Source organism: Pavona decussata, unplaced genomic scaffold, assembly GCF_977016875.1.
Source record: "Pavona decussata unplaced genomic scaffold, jaPavDecu1.1 SCAFFOLD_106, whole genome shotgun sequence".
In the NCBI taxonomy this organism is placed as follows: domain Eukaryota; kingdom Metazoa; phylum Cnidaria; class Anthozoa; order Scleractinia; family Agariciidae; genus Pavona; species Pavona decussata.
The window spans coordinates 1,810,001-1,818,249 of NW_028145520.1; the positions used below are offsets into that span (position 1 = coordinate 1,810,001).

Genomic DNA, 8,249 nt, shown 5'->3' on the forward strand with positions numbered 1-8,249 from the left:
TTAAACAATTTGGGGGAAATGCAAGATATAATGGAACTAGCTTTTCATGACAAAGATGATTTTACCGTTTCTACTGATGAAGGTGAGGATGATATCTGTACTTTAAAAGACATTGAGAGTGAAGCTTTTTCCATTGCCCTTAATTTATATTTCCTGACAAATCACTTGCCTGAAGTTGTGAGCAGTGCAGTGAATACCAGTCACTTCCACTTAATGGCAAGCAATGCATTATTTTGTTTTGGAACAATGTTGTCAAAAGAAACAGCCGGCACATCCACTGAGCTTGAGGAATTGCTTCGAAGCTACAGGTTTGCAAAGGTACAAGTTGCCCCTGATGGTGATTGTCTGTTTGCAAGTATCACATTTCAACTTAAGCAAATGCTTTCAGCTAGCAATAGTGACCTGGCGAAACATTTGCAGGTGCTTGGATTTAATATTAGGGGGTTGAAGGATGACAAGGCCACTATAGCTGCATTAAGGGCCTCGATGGTCAGAAATGGTTGAGAATAGAGTGGAGTATGAAGGCCATTTAACTAATGAAAGTGTTAAATATGAAGATAAAATGAAAGAATTTCAGAAGCTGGGTGTCTACAGTGGTGGGGTTGGAAATTTGATGGCTCTGTCTTTGTCAAATGTACTAAGAATAAACATTGTCCTTTTGACATCAATGGTCAACTTCCCTGTTATCCCAATAACACCTTGACAAAATGTTTGTACAGATCAAACTATGTACCTACATTTTGGAGGTGAGCACTATGATCCAGTTGAACAGGAAGTTATAAATGCTCCAGATCAGCTGATGCAAAGCATACCCAATTCTCAGAAAGAAAAGGCAAAGGGGAGTGGATGTGGTAGAGATAAAAGTAATAAGAAATCACAACCAGAAGGAAGGTCTGAAAAGAAATTCTGTTTCGAAGAACCTGGGGAACGTCGAACGCTATGGCCCTCTTACAGAGCCTACAAGCCATGTTCAGAGTTGTGCAGATGTTTTAACTTTGGCAACACAATTGGTAAAAGGCCAGAATCTGGCCCTCAAAAAAGCTAGGTTCAAAAGCGTTTCAGACATGAATTGCATAAGGTAGAGATGAATACTAATGATTATCATTTTTAAGGAAATTCATGCTACTGTGCAAAACTTAGACCTCATATTTTAATGCGGAGTCAGGAGTATGGGTTCCAAGAAATGTCAAGTGCGTGGGATTAGATTTGAGGGTTCCACGACCTGCGTCCCATGCTGCTGTAGACAAGTTTGTCAAGGAGTTAAGTAATGATTCGCGTAAAAACTAGGCAGGCCTGCGGCAAAATCGATTAAGAAGGCGAGAAATATCAATTATTAATTTTAATTCTATCGACGAATCTTATTGGTCAATATCGAAAACACTCAAAAAAATACAATAAAAAAGCGATTCTACAATAATAGCTTTACATATTCAGTTCCAGATCCCTTAGCTCTATCTCACGGTCAAATATGAGCATTGTTCACTGAGCCAATGAAAAGTTATGACTGAAAATGTGTTCAGCGGGTCGACCTGTATACGCCGCCATATTGGAATCGAGAATGTTGTCAACGTCCTCAAGCTCAAATCTTACGTATAGCTTTCCTTATAGAGTCAATATATCGTATATCTATCAAATATATAGCTTATTTATATCAAATTCAAAGTTTTTTATGGAAAACGAGTTGCCCAAATGAATTTTAAGAGGAGTTGTTGCTGTCAGCGACATAAGGAGTGGGGATTTGGAGTGGTTCCCGCGAAAGATTTGTTTCGTCCGACATACCATGAAAACAAGTTCTGCGGTACTGGAAAGTGGAAGTCTTCTCACAGGGAAAGGAAGGAGAAAATTTGTAAATTCACAGAGAGAGAATTGAACTTCAAAGGAAATGTGAATCTCTTGAGGTAAGCACAACCAGTGAGCGAAATTTCTCACTTGAGTGACAAATGCGCGATTTTTCTAACTCGAAATATCAACATTTTTTGGTTTCTTTTTCATTCCGGGGATTCAGTCTATTTGTGTTTGTATTTCAGGCTGCAGGTTCCTCTACTGTTGAAGACAACAACAGCTTCTTATTACTCGATGTTCCTACAATTGATACACGCAATGAGAACTCCATTGTCGGCTGCGACACATCTGATGATGGCGCCAGCAAGATGTTTGATGATGAGCCTTGCTTTACTGGCCCTTGTGTTACTTTCGAAGATAAAGCCTGCCAGTTTCCCGAAACGGTACAGTCGCATCAAGGGTACGAGTGCCTCGGAGATCGACGCAAAAGAGAGCTGAAATTATGGGCAAAATTGACAGACTTATGGAAGACTACACTTCTCTTGGTGAAAAAGGAACTTGTCAAATAATGGGAGACATTATTTCAAGTAAAACCTTTCAGCACAAATTTGCCAGTGTTTTGCCACAAGCTTCCAACAGTGGCAATGATGACAGGTTGTTGAAAGCATTAGCCAGGGATTATTTGACTGCAAAAGACAAAAAAGAGAGTAAACTAATTCGGGCACAAGGAGCAAAGGTAACTGGAAAACTCTTGATTGGAGACAGTTTCAAAGGAAGTAAGTTGAGAGTTGATGGGTTGGTGCATGGGAATTCCAGGATAGAGGCAGCCAAGGCAGTTGGAAGAGTCAACAAGTGTGGGGACGAAAGACAGAGACTGCTCTCAATTGTTGCGCAGGACTTCTCACAGTCGGAACTGCAATCCTATTTCAGATGTTCAAAGAGCACCATTACTGCAGCTAGGGTCCATGCCCTGTTGTTTGGCAGAGGTGGTGCACCTCACGATGGTCTTACTTTCACCAGGCAGGCGGTAAGCCCTGAAATTGTCCATGAATTTGAAGATTTCATCCAACAAGATAACATCTCAAGACCATCATCTTGCCGAAGTGTGCTTGTCGATGGCAAAGAAACAGGCGTCCGTTATTGGCAGTGTGATGTAAAGGGTGTCATTCAGCAATACCAGCTGAAGTTCCCAAATGGTTTGAAAAGAACGCACATTTTCACGCATCTTCCAAAGAATTTTAGGATGAACTCAATGCTCGCTGGGCTCTGCAACCTCTGCGATGACTTTGGACATTCCAATTTTGATTCTCTACTGGTGCTCCTTGATGACCTCAATAGGGATGGCATCCTGGACAGCCCTCGTTCCCGACTTGTGCAGAGTTCAAGAGAACATCAGAAGTTCCTAAAGCTGCAATTCTCCAAGGAGGTAACCAATGTGCTATCATCTGACCCATGTGGCCACCACATGTGCTTTTCATAGCAAAGCTACACATTTTAAAAAAAAATTTCTGTAGTTTGAGGGCCGGGTGGATTTGCACTAGTGTGGTTGGAAGGAGCAATTCTTCACAATATCCTCAAATCTTCCAATTACTTAAGTTGTCCAGGATTGAATTTACCCCCCAAAATGATAAATTATGATCAGAGTTAATGTGACTTTCACTGTAATGGAATGACAACACAAATGATCATTTAGCTCAGTACGTTGAACCTGATCCCAGCTCATAACAAACCAACTTGAGGTGATTTGAGCAAATGAAACTTTTGATAACAATCGCTAGCTCCACAGTTCGATCCGTGTCCTGAAAATGGAACCCTCTGTAGAAATTTATTTTCTCCAGATCCAATAGCAGATGAAATTGTCAGAACAGAGACATGAATACAAAGATTCGTGAATAATTATTATCGAAACTGAAAAGCAGTACTGAACCTCAGCCTTTGAGCTCTCAAGATTTCCCCGGTGTTTGTTGTATTGTGCAACATTTGCGCACGCGCATGGTTGTGTTCACAAGACGTGAGAGCATTGTTCCGGATTTCATGTAAAGGAATGTATGGGAAATGGTCAGAAGTGTTTTATTCCCCACCCAATGATTTACATAAACAATAAAGAGAGAGTCATTTGTATTATTGATTCAGTTTTCCTTTTGTTTTGTGTTTCAGCTGGAGAGGCATTCAGTTTGTGCAGAGTTGTGCCTACATTATGCTCTGGGTTGTTGTCATTTGCAACACACTCATTATTCTCCACACATGGAAGACTTTCACAAGACTAGGAGCCAGGTGAAACAGGCAATTGAAAAGATCAGGATCCCCCAGAAAAAGGCTACCATTTCCAAGTCATGGGAAAAGATCGAGTCAAACTACAAAGAGTATGTCGCACACCTAATCCGCACAACATCAGGGTGGTTACTATCGATTCATCCTTGTGAACCTCCGTCCTGGTGATGTTGTAGTAATCATCGGTTACAAAATGAAAGTGGAGCTTGACCTTAGGACAAGAGAGAACCAACGCAATTGGTATGGAAAGAGAGGAATTTCTCTTCATGGATTCTTTATTATCACTCAGGTGAGAAAAATAATAATGTTAAATTCAGAGCTAATTTCAAATGAAACTGCTTGCTGACCAAGTCGTCAAAACTAGTACTGCAAGTGTATTGAATTCTGGGTGAGAAATAGACATTCTTGAAGGGTTTTCCCAGAACAATAGTTGCAACAATCCAAGTAGGTACATGTTAATAATACAATTTAGTTTGGAAAACACAAATTATAGAATGGATACCAGGAATTAAGTAGAAATCAAACATGAATGCATTCAAGGGTCAGCAAACCATTGTAGTTGCCGCATCTTCAATTTTGTTACTGTGTAATACACATAATTAACAAAAAAATAGATGGCTAGATATTCATTCTCACACTTTCTAGTAAACATAAACTTGGGACATTTGTATGTCATTATTTAATACATATAATATATATATTTTAAAAAATTTAAGGTGGAGGAGGATAAACGAGTTACAGAGGTAATCGATTTGTGGTCAGAGGATACAAAGCAAGATGCCTGGTTCACACAAAGTGCCCTTGACGTTGGTTTCCGCTGGTTAGAGTCCGCCTATCCAGGCTGTTCAGTCTACTTGTTTTCTGGTATGCTATCTTTTACAATATCTAAATCTAGTGCGTCATAGTTGTTCAAAGGCTGATAAAGCTTATCCGAGATTAAAAGTTACAAAGCTTTCTTTGTCTTCTGTTAAGAAATTGTTTCCATTTTCCACTGGTAGAAATCAACACTAGTGCTAATCGTGGGTTAGCTTAAATCCTTCTTTGAACAAATGTACCCAGAATTATTGATCATGCATATGCATCATGACTATGCAAATTATACTCTTCAAACTGGGCAAAAGATCAATGATTTGTACTCCCCTGACAGGACTTGTACTTTCATTGGCCAAGTGCTAATTTCCAGACATAAATTAGGTCCAGACGGCCTGCATGGTGCATTATGAATTTAAAGTTTTATATGAGGCTTTTATCCCCTATGCTCCCACTAGATTGGATGCTTATCTATGCAAGTGCCCTCCAGCAGGTTTTCTCATTCCTATCTGCCTGGTGACACATAGGGCCTCTGAAATAAGTTGTAATTCCCCTTTTAAAATTTCTTGGAGTTTTACATTTTTAACCTGCAATTTTTAACATTTCCATTTTTGTAGTTGTAATGTAGCATTATTATGGGGTTTTTTTATTTTTATTTTTTTATTTGCCTTGCAGACATATATTAAATGTTTACAGTACTAAACACTACTGATACTAAATATTACTAACAATATTCACTATACTTGCATTATTTACAAATATTAGCTATACTGCTATACTATCAATACCATCCATAGCATTATTGTTATAATTTTCGTATGTCTGTGAAATGGGTTTGAACTTATCCATATCGATTTTTCAAATTACAAATTTTTAAATTCTTATCTGATTTATTTTTTGGTTTCTTACAAATAATGGACCACACTATCACAACAGTGGGGTGCTGTACTACTTATCAGAGGTGAATCAAGTCTTCAACATTACCCTGAAAGAATACAACAACTTCGAAGCTGGTGAGGGGAAGTCTAGGCTGGATTCTCATTTTGCACATATCAGCCATAAGATTGTGCGTTGGGTGCGCATTGGTAACGACTTGGAAAGTGGAGAGCAAGTTGCAGAATTAGTCAAGGTAATCAACCAAGATTATTATATATGAATTATTATTATGATTATTACATATGAATTATGCATGCAGGTGTCTGTGATATGTTACAATACATTACTAGTTGGAAACTTGGGCTGATGTTTTCTGTGGCAAATATCAAATGTTGGTTGCTCCTAAGCTAAACACAATGTTTGAAAGAAAAGTAATAAGGTTCAGCACTTCACAGTACGCCATTACAAGACGCTTCCATAATAGGAAATCCTATCAATAACTTTGTCTGTCTATATGGCAAGCATATTATTCAACCAGGTCTTTTCCTATAATAACAATAAACCATGAACAATAATGGACAAATGTTTTTGGAAATCTGGAAAAATTATGATAATTCAGCATGCCTAAAATGATGCTCTTAAGTCTGTCTGGAAGGGAAAATCAATAAAAGAACTCTTATATTTTTCCAGGTTTGTCATGTTTATAGTTACATTGTGTGCTTTTCACCTGACAATCTGTCTGCATGTGAGATTGCTGTGACAAAAAAAATTCCATTATGTTATAACTTAATGCTGGTGCATCTTTATAATTGTTTCCCACACATATTTCTCTTGCAGACTATGAAGAACACATCCTGTAAGAAGCTACTGATTGATCGCTCAAAGTCTAAGAAAGTCGGAGCGTTAAAAGACATTTCCTTATTTGGAAACTTTAACTTCCCAATTGAAGGTGAATTTGAGGGAGGCTTGCTTCTGTGATCATTAGCTGGCATTGGTGCAACTGTTAGCAAGACAAAAGCCCAAGTATCTCAGCTCTCTGGGCGGCTAATCCCAGTTGCTGGTGCAACTGGTGCCATAACCTCCGAAGATCAACCAGCCCCGGAACCTGTTCTTTGCCCTTCTTCTCTACCGGCCACAGATAGAGAGAGTTATGCTGTGAGGTTTATCCAACATGCGCCTGATCAGCCAGTAGTTGTGTCTCTGTGTCCTATAGAGATTGACAGTTATTCATCTCAAAGACCAGAAATGGGTTATGCCATAAAACATGGTCCAGGAAAGCGAACAGTGTTCAGCCAAGCCCAGAAGGACATAATGATCGAGTTTTACAACAGACAGGCAGTAAATAGAATTAGAGCCGAGCCAAGTGATGTGATTAGGGCAATGGAGCAAGCAGGATTGGAGGTTCTCACTGCAACACAGATAAAGTCTTGGTGGAGTACTTACCATCGTAAGAACAAAAATCTACCAACACACCTGCCATCTGCTGCAGTACCAGTAAGTCAACCAGCTGTCAATATGCCAATCCGTGTGCTGCCTGTTCCTGTACCGGGAGCCAGCATTCCCTCTGCTTCTATGCCATCCAATGTACCACCTGCCAGTGTACCAACCAACACACTACCTGTTTCTCTACCGGCAGGCACCATACCCTCTGCCCCTGGTCAGTCAGCGTACCACCTGTCCATGTGTCAGCCAGCGTACCACCTGCCCCTTTGCCAGTCAGCGTACCACCTGTCCATGTGCCAGTCAGCGTTCCACCTGCCCCTGTGCCGGTCAACATATTGTCTGCTAGTGTAACCCCTGCCGTCACATCAACCAGTGTAGCATCTTCTGCTGTACCAACCAGTGTTCCTCTTGCCACTGTTCCAGCCACCAGTGGGCGCCTCTGTGCAACTGTCCACTCTCAACACCCTATACTTGAGTGGTCTTTTCCGGAAGATTTTAGTCAGTCAACAATAAATGGAAGGAATGGCAGTAATGCATGTGCATTTATTTCTTTGTACTTTGGACAAGTAGCTGCGAAAGCTCTCCTATCCCCAAGAGTAGGACACGTGTTGTCTGCAGAATGGCAGGATGCACTTAAGGAGGCAATACTCCGTGGAAATGACTTGCACGATGAACTATTTGACCAAGAAGGCATTGATCTGAATGCAGAGGATGCAGTTAAAATGGCAGGCGATGACTGTGGTGTCCTTTGCCTTGGACAACAGAAGGATTTATTTGGACCATCAACGAAGCAGTTGTTGGCAGAATGGCTAAATGAACTATCTAGTAGGAAAGAAAGAAGTTGTCACCTGTTTTGTGCATCAAGGAGAACAATGCTATTGATGATTGACAGTTGTGGGGATGTATATTTTGTGGATTGGCATTCCCACAAAGACACTGGAGCTCTAATAGCAACAGCACCGTCAGACAATAGTGTAGCATTTGCTGATTGGATGGACAGTATGATGGATTTTAATTGGCGCAGCCCTCTTACTATAGGGTCTATGATTGAAGTGATCTACAGCTGA

At 40.2% G+C, this 8,249-nt stretch overlaps 1 pseudogene; it reads left to right on the top strand.

Annotated features, from left to right (window-relative positions):
• The first annotated feature begins 2,350 nt into the window (after positions 1 to 2,350).
• On the top strand, positions 2,351 to 8,249 carry LOC146471184 (uncharacterized; annotated as a pseudogene).